The sequence below is a fragment of the Rhinolophus ferrumequinum genome, chromosome 18, assembly GCF_004115265.2.
Source record: "Rhinolophus ferrumequinum isolate MPI-CBG mRhiFer1 chromosome 18, mRhiFer1_v1.p, whole genome shotgun sequence".
NCBI classification, from domain to species: domain Eukaryota; kingdom Metazoa; phylum Chordata; class Mammalia; order Chiroptera; family Rhinolophidae; genus Rhinolophus; species Rhinolophus ferrumequinum.
In genome coordinates, this window is record NC_046301.1 from 13525768 (window position 1) to 13540464 (window position 14697).

Here is a 14697-nt window from a genome sequence, read left to right on the forward strand (position 1 = left end):
TTTTATAGAAAATCTGTGAGACAAAATGAAAGAGCAGAAAGAGTACAAGTTTTGCAGTCAAGCAGAACTTCACTGAACTCCTGATTCCTCCATGTACTCCTTCTGTGATTACTTTGGAAAATTACCAACTGCTCTCTTCCTCTACACATGAGCTGTAATTCCTAAATTAGAAGAGTATTTTGGGAATTGGAGGTAATGTAAGTAAAATTCCCAGAAGAATAATAGAGTAGTAATGAGTACAAAGAGCACTAACCAAAGCAAACAAAGAATAACAAAAAAATAAATAAATAATTTATACCTAACTATATTTTGTGAGAATGGACCTCAAATACTTTAAGAAAGGAAAATGGAATTATAATTATTCAAAAACTTGTGGGATCCTTAGATGGTGATCGTCTTCATCAATCAATAATCAATGGAATGCCCTACATTTCTATTTCTATCTGCAAATGACTTTCTCCAACTCATGTTTCAAAGCCAAATTCAAATGTCTTTGTAACTTTTATGGTTCCCAAGAATGACTTTTTTTTTTCTATAGCTTATCTTGTCCATCCTCAATAAGATACATGTATATGGAAGGGGAAAAAAACAAATAGAAAAATAAAATTAGTTATTCCTGTTGAAAATAAGGGAAGAGCCGACTTCCATCCCTTTCCTTTTCTTGGGGCATTTACTTTAGAAAACGTATAACTCAAAGTTCTTTTTTAAAAAAAAAAATTATTAAATTTATTGGGGTGACATTGGTTAGTATAGTTATATAGGTTTCAAGGGTACAATTCTTCATCTGTCTCTTCGAAAGGTTTGTAAATCTTTTAAAAGCTAACAAAACCTGTTGCCAGCTTTAAGATAAAGCAAGGTCTTTCTCAAACACCTGGGAAACATCTCTCTGAAATGTATTCATCAGGAAAAATAGCACCCCTATGTCTCAGTTTCTGTGGAATGGTAGGCACTTAACTTCTGAGGGTGCCTAGCTACAAGTTACAAAACTACTGCACATCATAAAGATGTGAGCTTATTTTTCCCTTAAAGCCAATTAGCTAATACAGATGGTCACCCCAATCACCAAGTGAACTTAGGACAAACTACATGTGACAAATGGTGTTGTCAAGTTGTCTTATTGAGGACTAGATATTGTTTATCTCGGGGTCTTGTATGGAAGGGTTGTATCTGCTTGGCTATATAAAAGGGTGAAATTCCTTTCTGTCTTTTCAATTTCTTAGCAGATTTCCTGTGATGTGCATCACATTCTGGTTTAATGCATATTCAAAAATAAACCTGTTTCCTTTGTCTTCTCCCTTTGTGGAGAGGTTTTCTGGGTTGTGTGAATATTTTGTTTTTAACTATATTTCCTCAACAATTTTGGTGATAAGGAGGGGATGTCTGATAATTCCTGAATTCAGTGGACAAGCCGAAGGTCTATGGCCACACAACAGTCAGGTAAGAAACCCCACCCCACCAGCCCCACCTTATAAAAAGTCTCCTTTCCAGTTTCTTACTCTTTTGAGATACTAGCCGGATGAACCACCCTCTCTAAAGTCAAGATTTTGATAAACATGGGCAATACAAGCTCTAAAATCCCATGGAATCACCACATGGTTGGAAAAAATCGGAAGCCAGGAATGTTACCAGATCTTTCTCTTAAAAGGCTATTATCTCTGTCACATTTGGAATGGGTATATAAGAATCCAGCCTGAGGATGGTTCTTTTAATTTGCATAAATTAATGTATGTGCTGGATTTCTTAGACAAGTTGCATTCCAAGTAAATTAATTACTGGTATTTATGTTATGAGTATTATCTAAGGAGAGCTAAAGAACTGTGGTTCCCACAAAGCATTTGAAATTTAAGTTTTCTAGAGTTATTGAATCAGCACTGAACTCAACTGAATGGAAATATTTGAGCAAACGTATTTCTATTCTCATAGACTGCCTTGCTATCCCATTCAGAGGAGGGTTGTTTTAGCTACTTTGAGAATCACAATTTACCAAAAAAAAAAAAAAAAACAAACAAAAAAACACATCATTTCCTACATTATGCTTTCTTTCTGTACTTCCAGTAATGGTTTCCACAATCTCATTTCCAATCAGCTCTAAATTGTACTTCCAGTATAAACAGAGTCTAGATTTGTAAACTGAACAATCTGATCATTGATAGAGTAAACATGGGACTATCTTCATTAACATTTTTTGATAAGAAAGTAAAAGCAACTAATATGTACCAATGTACTAAAGCCGTAAATACGACACAAAAATACTTTGTTCAGTCATTTGATTAGAGGATGTGGTAGAAAAAAAATAATCTAATAATAGACAAACAGAACTTCAGTATTTACAGATAGACTGAAAACACAAATCTAATGTCACTTGATTAACATTAAGATGTTAGTTGTCTCCATTTCCAATACTGATAGATGAACAAAGGTGAATGTCTGTTATTCATGTAGATTTAGTTGCCTGTTAAAATAGTATGGCTATTGATTTAGATAGGTGAAAAAAAAAAAGTGGCTGATGAGGTGTTTGTCCTCAAGACTTAAAACAAGTTGAGCCGTAGACATTAAACACTGGACTTTCAATCTGCACCTTTCAATGGGTCATCATAATAAGACTTGGATACTAAATGATGGCCATTATGTCTTTGTGTTTCACATCTGGGAACAATCATTTGGGAAGAAAGACTAATTACTAAAGGGCCTAAATTGTTGTATAAATGTGATTGTACTTACGTAATTGACTGAAACTCAAGATAAATTTATTGGGCCTTACAAGGAAAACTCTTATTTAAAAATTTAAATGATCAGGCTCTGGTGTTTGGCTATAGAAAAGAGGAGATTTCCGCCTTGGAGATCTCTTCAGATTGCCTGCGACACACATATAGTCTGGTGTTCTGCTTCTTCAATCACACAACTCTGTTCTGGCTTTTCTTCCATTGTGGAGAGGTTTTCAAGATTAGGAGGAGAGTTTGTTTTCAATTATTTATCCCCAACATATGCTATAACTTGATTTGTTTAATTCAACCAGTACATAGTGAATGCCTGAAAGTCAAAGTCCACATACTGTGTATATATGTATACCCACACTTAGAACTTAATAGGCATTCAATAAATGTAGGTTTAATCTTATTATATACAATGGCTATAACATGAAATACATGTGTGATCTGAGTGTTTAAAATATCATAAAAGAGAAAACGCTGCAACTTCAAAAGCAGACTACAGCTCTCTGTCTCTAGTTTGCTCATGTTCCCAGCTCCTCCTTCCTCTCCCCAAAATACACCATCCTCCCCCAGATTTTCTGAGAAATGTTTCTGTAACTCCTCAAGTCTTCACATTTCATGTACCCCTGCTCCCCCTACCCCCTTTCTCTGGAATGCTCTCCTACAAACAAATCCTTCTACCTGCAGCCTACCTGACATGCTGGCCCCTGGGTTTGTATCTAGTGAAGAGAAAGAATGGCTAAAAGACAGGCGTGGGAGGAAGGTTGACTTCTGAAAGGTACATGTGTACCTTTTGAATGTTTTCTATGTAAGCATTAGCTATTCAAAAATAGATAAAATATATTATACAGTAAATGCATTTTGATAGGAAAAATTTGATACAAGAGTCACTTCCTATAGGAAGTCACCCATTCATCTCCGTTGGCTGTTAAGCCACATTAAATAGAGTTGTGCTTTGGAACCAGTCACGTGGTCACTGCTTAGTAACGGATTGCTGAGTGAATGAATAAATAGGAGGAAGCTTGTGTTATCAAGTTATCAATGGCCCAGCATTTTAAGGAAAAAAATATATTCCAACTGTGGACAATATATATGCTGTGGACAAGAAATGACAAAGCTCCCATCTTAGCTTTTGGACTAGGAAACAGGCACGTTTTAGAAAGGCGTTAATCTCTGTCCTGCAATCAACAATTTCTTGCTCATGTGGGCATATTAAAAAAAAAAAGAAAAAAAGTTTTAAGCAAAAAATTCCACATGACACAAGTCTTTCTTAACCAGAATGAAGTCATGTTTGTGCCTGAGACTAGACTGTGTTCAATCACTCCATTTCAGTGGCTCTCTTAACACAGATGCTATAAAACTAAACATTCTCATCCTTAATGAGAAAAATACATTTCAAAACACAAAAAAAGCAATAAAAACAAACAAAAAAAAAGATTCCACAGCATATCTCTTTCAAGAACTATATGCAGTATGTTTGATTATGCCTTTCATGAGTAAAATACAAATGCCTGCTAAAAAGCAAAATAATCAGAATCGTGATCATAACACAATTGTGATCATAAAGGCTCAAACTACAGTGTTTGTTTATTCAATATTATTTATGTGACAAATTCTTAGAACCTTAAGCACCAGATACTCCGGGTTTAGTGTGCCATACAAGGCGTGGGGTATTCTGAAGTACATGGTATAATGTCAGAGAGGGAGAAGGTAAAACAACCTATTTTCTTTCCAGTGCAATCTAAGTTGAGAAAACCTGCATAGGGAATAAATGGATAAAAGAAGTCATTCTAGATGAGTTAAGAAATATCAGTGACCATAAGGACAATGTTTTTCAAAAGTGCCATGAGTGCAGTTGCATATTTGTTTCTTAGACTGTCTTTGCTTAATAATTAGCATATAAATGATCCCAACTATAGGATTGAAAGTTAACGTTTCATTAACCTCACTTACAATACCTAAAGGAGACATCCACATTTAAATTCAGGGGGAAAATGAGTCTAACTAAACTCTCCTCCTAAATATAGTCGTCATGAGGAAGCCACAACCACATTGAGCACTGATCGAGCATCCCGACTTCCATCAAGAAACTCACGCGCGTGCAAGCACCTCAGGAATTAAAAAGATCGCTGACACTATTTTCTCAAAATACATTTTTTTTCGTGACACATTCCATCCCCAAGACATATTTATTTTATAACTGGAAGTTTGTACCGCATGACCCCCTTCACTGATTTCACCCACACGCTAGCCTCCCTCCCTATTGGCATCCACCACTCTGTTCTGTTTCTATGAGTTTGCTTTTCTTGTTTGTTTTTCAGCTTCCACATATACGTGAGTTCATATGGTATTTACATTTCCCTATCTGACTCTTTTCACTTAACATAATACCTTCAAGGTCCATCTGTGTTTTTGCAAATGGCAAGATTTCATTCTTTTTCATAGTTCATATTACAATGTACACATACACATATACTACATCTTCTTTATCCATCCATCTATTGATGGACACTTGTTTCCATATTTTGGCTATTATAAATAATGCTGCAATGGACATGAAAGTGCATATATCTTTTCAAGCTAGTGTTTTTGTTTTCTTCCGATAAATACCCAGAAATGGAATTGTTAAATCATATAGTAGTTCTATGTTTTAATTTTTTGAGAAATACTCTGTAGTGTTTTCCACAGTCACTGCACCAATTTACATTCCCACCAAGAGTACACAACGTTCCCTTTTCTCCACATCCTTGTCAATACTTAGTATTGCTTCTTCTTCTGATCATAGCTATCCTAACAGGTGTGAGGTGATAGCTCATTGTGGTTTTGATTTGCATTTCCTTGATGATGAGTTAAAAGGAAGTCTTTGGTGACATCTTAAGTTAGTGAAGTCTTCTAGTATTGAACTGAACATTTTATCCAAAAAAAATAGTCTTTCCTCCATTTAATTATTCAATCATATGGTAATTCATTTCATTTTTTACTAATTAATTCACTTCACGCATTCTTCATTTAATAAATGTTTAAAAAGCTACTTCAGGTAAAGCACAACTGTGAACCCAGTAGGGGATCCAAAGGAAAATACAACATGCTTCTACCTTCATGGGGCCTGCTGTCTACCGGGGCAGATCAGACTATACACAGGAGCAAATTCAAAAGAACGCGTGTTTCGATACTAAGTTCCTACTAATATAGGAAAGGGGCATGAGGACTATGTTTGCAGCAGAGGGGACTAAAAGGTTGGGTTCCAAGCCTGCTGCCTACGTGCTCCTAAACACAGGCCTCAGGCAGATGTTAATCAATCACCCAGAGAAATCTCTCCAGAAGATTAGAGATTTCACTAGGACCTTTGTGGTAGTTAAGACCATGGCAAATTAAACACAGGTTGTGCTTTATGAGAGTTCAGAATCAACCCTCCACGACTCTTCTTACTGAAGTTAAAGAAGTTCAACTTTACTTCTTACTGAAGCTAAAGATAAACTTACCAGTTTTCCTCCAGCCTCCTTTCCCCCCATACCATGAATTTCCCATGGAATTTTCCATGGAAGCAGAAAACACATGGAAACCCTAGCCTGGGGGATAGAGGGATGTCTCTCTTCCACTAGCGATTAGAGACCACCACTCTGTCCATGGGGTGGCCTTTGTTTTCTTATGTACTCTCTGCTAAACAAGCTTACTTTTATTAGGTTGGTGCAAAAGTAATTGTGGTTCAAATGGTTAAAAAATTGCAAAAACTGTGATTATTATTTTTGCACCAACCTAATGCTTCATAAACTTTATACTGGCTCACATTTGAATTCTTTCCTATGTGAAGTCAAGGAACCCCCCCCACCCCCTCTGTTCCTGTGACACTACTATGTGACCAGCACATCTATGTTGTGATGGCATAAAACAAAGCTAAGTAAAACACACAGGGAGTTCAGGGAGAGTTCTACTATCCAAGAGGCCAAGTGAATGATGTTTAAGAACAAGGGTCCTCAAATCACACTGCTGCCATTTGCATCTGGATGGTCATTACTTCCACTGTAAACTTAGGCAAATTATCTGACATTTCAGTGTCTTATCTTCCTCATGTATAAAAGTGGAATGAATGATAAGAAGTGTGGCGTGCCAGCCGCCACAAATCGAACAGTACCTGAATGGGGGAGTGGGAATGAAAAAAGACACTCACACAAATGATGATGCGGCCGGTCTTCAGTGATCCTAAAGCACCGAGTTTACTTTCCTTTACCAATTTATACCACCTGTGTACGTGCAGCTTAACAATCACGAGTGTGCATTACCTCATTGAAAGTAAAATTTTCAACTTTTACATATAAACTACAGAATCACTGAAACTTCCCCAAAGTCATTTTCTCATGACAAAGCCCACCAATTACCCTGATAATCATCAGTGATCTGTGTCCAGAAACTGGCCTTTCCCACCTCATTCCTCAGCAGCTTGTAAGCACCCTCCAGGTGCAGGCAGAGACAATGCCTTAGGAGCTAAAACTGAGCCAGTCTGCAAGGCTTCAGAATAACAAGAAATCATGGCTCCCCACAAAGAAGGGTGCCTACCTTATAGGTTTATTGTGAGTATTAAGTCAGTTAAGAAATTCAAGACACTAAGAACTGTGTCTGGTATGCAGTAAATGGTGTAGTAAGTATCACCTCTTTTCATCTTGACGTATCATGGAAGTTTTCCAAAAGGATTAGGTTGTTGTCTTTCTTTTCAGTTTTTTTTTTTTTTTTTTTTTTTTTTTGAAAAGGGAATTCTTGTTTTATAAGCAAAACTAAATCAGTGCTTCACCAGCACTAAACATTTGGCACCAACCCATGAAGACCCCTCTGGCCCTTGAGAATTACAAGGTTGTGAAAAAGTACAGTACTGACGGTCAAGCATACCCATGATAATTCCAGTTTTATAGTAATTGTTATATGACTTTCAGCAAATTACGATGTTCTCAATTGTAAATTTCAGTTTCCTACTCCACAAAATAATACGCATTGTTGTGTGATCCGATAATTAAGTTCGTGAACGCATCCTAGAAAAAGTGCTATGTACCTCATTGCTGAATATCGCTACTGTCATCTTTGAAGTACTCCCCTTGGGAAGCTATGCAGCGATGCCAGCACCTAGTCAGTCCACCCTTCAAAGCAATTTTGGAACTATTTTTCTGGAATGGCCATCAAAGCTGTCATCATATTACCCTTGATGTCCTGAATGTCATCAAAATGTCTTCCTTTCAATATTTCCTTTATCTTTGGGTAAAGAAAGAAGTCATTGGCGGCCAGATCAGGTGAGTAGGGAGGGTGTTCCAATAGTTATTTGTTTACTGGCTAAAAACTCCCTCACAGACAGAGCCGTGCATTGTCATGATGCAAGAGCCATGAATTGTTGGAGAAAAGTTCAGGTTGTCTAACTTTTTCACGCAGCCTTTTCAGCACTTCAAAATAGTAAATTTGGTTAACTGTATGTCCAGTTGGTACAAATTTATAATGAATAATCCCTCTGATATCAAAAAAGGTTAGCAATATCGTTGCGACAAGTTCACAAACTTAATTGCCTGACCTCACATGTGTTATTGGGGTGAAGGACCCTGCTGCCAATGGATTTAAATACTACAATAGGACCTGACAACTCATAATGTAATAGAAGGCACTTTTGAGTCTTACACTCTCAATAGTTACACCATGTGCTACAACTGATGCTTCGTAAAATGTAAGAGAGTAGAAAAACATCTACCAGTCATAAAACAGCAGTCTTGTTGAGCTCAGGAACATTACATTATGCTGGTAAGTAGCAGAATACATAAAAAAGGGAACTGAAGATTAGTTGAGAGATCTTATGTAGACATCTTATTCTTGGATCAGTAACTGTATCTATATCTAGTATTTGTCTGGAATTTATTTCCCCACCTTTAAATGAAAGGAAATTATTATCACATTCTTTAAGCTCTATTTAAAATTGGTCTGTTTAAGGCTATCGTGAAATAGACATTTTAATTACAAATTGCATTCAAGTTGAAAATTTTAAAATGCAGATTCATAGTTACAGCTCGGTTAGGCAACTTTTCTGCCATTTATTGGACATTAACGTTTATTCTTCATGAAATGTCTATTCATAATTTTTGCTCACTTTTTCTTTTTTAAGTAAAACTTTTTATACTTTTCATTTTCTGTCGCATATGTTGAATATATATATATATATATATTTCTGTCGCAGATGTTGAATATATACATATATATGTATATATATACATATACATATATAAATATTCAACATCTGCGACAGAAATATTTTTGGTTTTTTTGTTTTTGGTTTCTTTTTGCTTGGGCTCTTGATTGAAATTTAAGTTTATTTTATGGTCTTATTATTATAAGCAGGCTTTATTTTGTAGGATCAAATCTTCATTCTTTTCCTTTGAGGTTACTGTTTTTTCTAGAAGCTATTTCCTTCTTAAAGCTAATAACATATTTCCAATTTTCTTATATATATATATATATATATATATACGTATATACGTGTATATATATGTATATACGTATATATATTTGTGTGTATATATGGGTACATATATGTGATGTGTACAACTTATTTATATATACAAATATGTTTAATCCATCTTGATTATATTTTTTGTACCAGTTAAGTAGGATATTATTTTCAGTTTTTCTCTTTTTTTCCAACAAAGACTTGCTTGTTTTCTCACCATCATTTCTCATTTCTAGCTCATCCTTTAACTACAGATTTTAATTTTCATCTTCATCATACAAGAGATTCCTACATGAATATGAGTCAAAATTTACTGTTAAGGTCTACAATAATAAAATGATTTGTATTATGCAAAGTGTATCTTATTTTAGACTGAACTACAAAATAGATTATTGAAGTTTATACAACTGAGATTTTAGTGCTGAGTGGAATGTACCTTGTTTCCCCGAAAATAAAACCTAACTGCAAAATAAGCCCTAGCATGATTTTTCAGGGTGACATCCCCTGAACATAAGCTCTAACGCGTTTTTTGAAGCAAACCTTACTATAGGACCTGGTCTTATTTTCGGGGAAACACAGTATTAAAAAAAAAAAAAAATACATGGGAAATAATGCAGTAACATCACAGATCCCCTGACAGGAGTACAATTCACGTAAAATACTTCAGTGTCTAACAGGGACATGCATTACAATCTTGTATAAGAAATGTCAATGTAATTTAGAATATACCTCATTTATATTGAAAAAGTGAAAATCTCATATTAAAGTTATTTTTATCTGATAACCTTTGGAGAGTCGTGGGGAAAGAGGCCATATGTGGGCTTTACATTTCACATGACCTTAAGTCAATCATTCTATGAATCTATGAGGTGAAATGCAGACAGATCTTAAAAGCACTTTCGAACTTTTAAAGTGTGTGTTCAGAGGCTTCCCAAGACCACTCTTGGATTCAATGACTCAGCAGATTCACAGACTCAGAAAAGCTGATATACTCACAGCTACAACTTTTGTAGTAAGCAGAAACCAATTGAAAGCCACAAAGGGAAAAAGGGCATAGGAGAGGGTCCCGGTAAGACAGCTGGGAGCTTCCAGTTGTTTTCTCCCAGTGGAGTCACGCCAACCACACTTAATCCTCACAGTAAGTGTGAGTGACAACACATATGGAGTCCCGCCAACCATGGAAGCTCAGCTAAGACTTGGTGTCCAGGGACTATATCGGGGGTTGGTCATGTAGGTATGGAGCACCTCCCTGCCTGGCTGACTGAAGTATTTCCTCAGTCTCTATTCCCTTCAGGGTTCAAACTGACACTGCAAGGCCTAAGGCTCTGACCTTAAATTAGATTGTTACATTAGACTTCCTGGTGTGACCCAAGACCCCAGTTAAAGGAAACCGCTCTTATAAAGCATGATAGCCCAAGGGTTTAGAAGTTTTCTCTCAGGAGCTGGTCAAGCCCTAAGACTTTCTTTGGAATGTGTAGGGTTTGCACAACCCAGTCCTGCTGAGTTAATTCTTTACTGCACAGTGCATAACTTGTGAGCTAAATAGGTATTACAGAATTAGGAACAAGACAGCAAAAAAAAAAAAAAAAAAAAATCGATATGTATCCTACATTTAGCGTCCTATGGTAAGTTAATAAATAATATTTGAAAATATGGTCATGAGTATATTTCAAATTTCAAAACCACAGTGAATAGTGCTCTATTGTCCTGATTTAAAATAAATAAATAAATAAATAAATAAATAAATAAATAAATAAATAAATAAATAAATAAATAAATAATTCCTCCAACAGCAGAACCGTATTCTGGAAAGATCTCACTTGTCATTTTCCACACAAGTTGAGCAACCTGATGAGTGATTATTAGATGTAAAGATGCACTGCAATCTCCAGAAACCTCTTGAGGGTATCAGAAAAATATCCCATTTGAATATTGGGAAGTAAGAAAGTCAATCTGGTCTGATCTATGCAACTTGGCCTTTGAATACCTAAGTTGATGTCAATCATCCTTTCTGAATTAATGTTTAGCACAGCAGGAAATGCTAACTTATGCAAAACCAAACTACTGCCTGCCAATAAGAAAAAAAAAATTAAAGTTTTTCTCTCTGCAAAAAGACACAATTATTGTCAAGAGATATTTCGTTATTTTAAAGACATCTTTGTGAGCACATAAATAAAATGCATTTTAGTTGTGCAACCCATATAGTTCTGCTATAAAAAGACATTAAATTAAAATATCTCCTTTATGTTTTTATACTATGCAAATAGCATAGGTATTGTAGTGCTTCAACGACATATTTATGAGAGAACAAAAATAAATATTTTTAAAGATTACATCATACACGTATTTGAATGCAATTGATAACAATGCAACCCATCAATAAAATGTGAGTTTCTTAAACATGGCTATGGAAATATACCAGGCATAAATTCTTCATTATACACTTTATGCTAATAAAGTCTTGATGGTACTGACTCAGAAAATGACTTAAGAAAACTAGACCATCAACTATTTCCAATTTGCTTTCTTTTTAAGTAACTGAGATGGTTTTAAGATGTTAATTTATAAAAAAAAAAACTAAAGAAAACAACATATATGCTCTATTTAGGATTGTAAAGAAATATTGTATTAGTAATGTTCCTTAAAATCTGTCCAAAATTAACAGTACACTTTTAACAACAGTCACACTTTTTTGAATAAAACGGAACTTAATATATTCTAGATTTAAAATAAACATAAAGCAAACATATATGGTATTCAGTTCATATGACAAAGGCGCTTAAAATTTTTGGTGAGAAGTACTGTATCCTGCAGGATATTCAAAATGTCTCATTATACTTGATGATGGTTACCTGGTCTTTCTCATAAATAGAAAAAAATCTCAAATAATTCTGTATTTCCCCAATTATTAAGAAGGCAACAGAATGTAACTGTTAAAACCTAGGCTTTGGAGTCAGATTGGCTGAATTCTAATTTAGCCTGCATCAATTATTAGCTGTTAAATATTAGTAGGTAGGATACTAATAGCACGTAAGCCAAATGCATTTTTATGGATTACATGAGCTGATCCATGAAAAGAACTCAGCACTGGTGCTTTATAGTCAGTCAATAAATATTGCTTGTTTCTATGTTTTGTGTTTGCTTTATTAATTTAAAGAATCTCCAGAATATTTAGAGAATAAATGTTGACTGACCCTAAAACTGCTTTTGAATAATTCCATCTCCAAAAATGGCAACTATATAATGCTATATGTTTCAAGAACTAGTGCAGTCTATATCACTGCCAACTAACGGAACTTTCTGCGAAAATATTCTGTAATCTGTGCTATCCAATGCAGTCACCAATTGCCACATGTGACTATTGAGCACTTAAAATACAAGTTCAATCAACAAACTATATGTTCATTGTATTTACTTTTAATTAATTTAATTTAATTAGCTCAAGTGGCTAGTGGCTATGGTATCGTACAGCACAGGTCTACATGCTTTATTTTTCAGTGCATTTCTCAGCTAAAATCAGATGTTTCCAGCTATCACTGCAGAGTAGAGTGCATTCAACTGCACTTTAATTAAGGAAGGCAATATCTCAATTTGTTTATACCTCCTTCTTTAGACATAAGACTAGTGTGTTTTTTTTCTCTGTTCAACTTTTGAGGGATTAAGATTTGATTTCATATTGGGATCCTGGGTTGCAGGAGCAGAACTATCTGCTGACAATGGCCTGCAATTCTATTAAATCAGATTCAGTCCATTAAATAGGAAACAGATCCCTGGACCTTGATGAATATAGAAAGGAGAAATGGCACAGAAGTCAGGTTCTGGATTTTCAAGGATCAGGGTGCATAACCATGGCAGGTCCAGAAAGTCTACTGACTAACACTATGAGGCTTCCAGAGTATGGAGCATTTCAAAGTTGCTTTCAGGGCTCTCTCTGCCATACAGGGCTCTCTCTGTAATTCCTCTAAGATCAGTCTTTTAAAATTCTCTGATGCTTCCCATTGGCCAAGTCCAACTGAAAGCCAGAGGCACAGGAGTGGCTGTGATGCCAGCCATCCAGTTGCACATCCTGGGGAGAGGGTAAGGAGGAGGGAGAAGTGGCTCTGCAGAGGCAAAGGGAAGATACTAAGCATAATCTGTTTACAACCTTGACACTACCACAGGAATCCAGGGAGCGATGAAGGGATCCCAGTCTTAAACCATGCAGCTAGGCATGCAAGCAGAGAGAATACAGATGCATAAGAAAACAAAGTGGAGTTACAGAACGTGCTGACAACTGACATCTTTCAGTTCCTTCCAAGTGAAATTTCTGCTCTCTATGTTACACAAGATCCCTTCGAACAGTTATTAGGTTGGTGCAAAAATAATTGCGGTTTTTGCAATTATTTTTAACCTTTCAAACTGCAATTACTTTTGCATCAACCTAATATATTACATTTCCTCTTTTTTTTCGCTTAATCTAAATATAACTTCCATTTAAAAAAACATTTGACTAATATGTTTAAATATTCTATCCCACTCCAGTGTTCTTTTTCCAAAGAAAGCAAAATCAGACCTATATTAAATTTTAAAGAAGAAATATATTAATTTCTTATTGCTAGTTAAATGAAACTACATCACTACATAATGGTTTGAACATGGTAAATATGTTCTCATGAATTAAATGTCTCTGTACTTCACAAATAATAGATACCCCTTTTGAAAATTTTATTATCACAAACAATAACCACATGACAAAAATTCTGAAAGACATTTGTATATATGTGAGTGTGCAAATGTGTGTGCGTGTGTGTATAAAAGAGTAATAAATATAATATAGCTACTTATTATATGAGTAGTCTGATATTCCATCAGCAGTCTGATATTATTTAATCTTCAGCTTTTATTATTTATGCTATGTTTAAGATTAAGCAAATACGGGGAAAATGCCCAATATACATATATTAGTATCACACACATTTGACCAATAAAAATTAATTAAAAAAATAAACAAAAATTACTTTGCTTAATAGGTTTTTAGGGTTTATGCTTTTCACTGTTAACTAAAAATATAAATATAATAGCAAGTAATAATAATCAAACTTGTGATTCGTTGAGTAGTTTCTATATGCCAGGCATTTTGTGAAATGTTCTACAAGTTTTATTACATTTACACCTCAAAATAAAGATAGTGAAATAGTCTTGCTTTACACAGGAGTAAACTGTGGCAAAGTGTTAAACTATTGACCAAGGATAACCCTGAACTCCATAGCTGAGCCGCCACTCAAGTCCAGATCTAATTCCAAAGGCTAGCCTCTTAATCACGATGATGTAATACCTTCTATCGTCTACTTTTTCCTTTTCACTTTTGAAGTAAAACGTATTTCACAAGAAATTGAATCTCCTTTCATAGACATTTTTAAAGCAAATTATAAACTATAGTCGCCTACAAGTTAACTGTAATCTCTTTATAGAAACGAGAACGAGTGATGTTTTCTTACCAACAGCCATTTAAACTCTCTGATTTTATAATTCCAC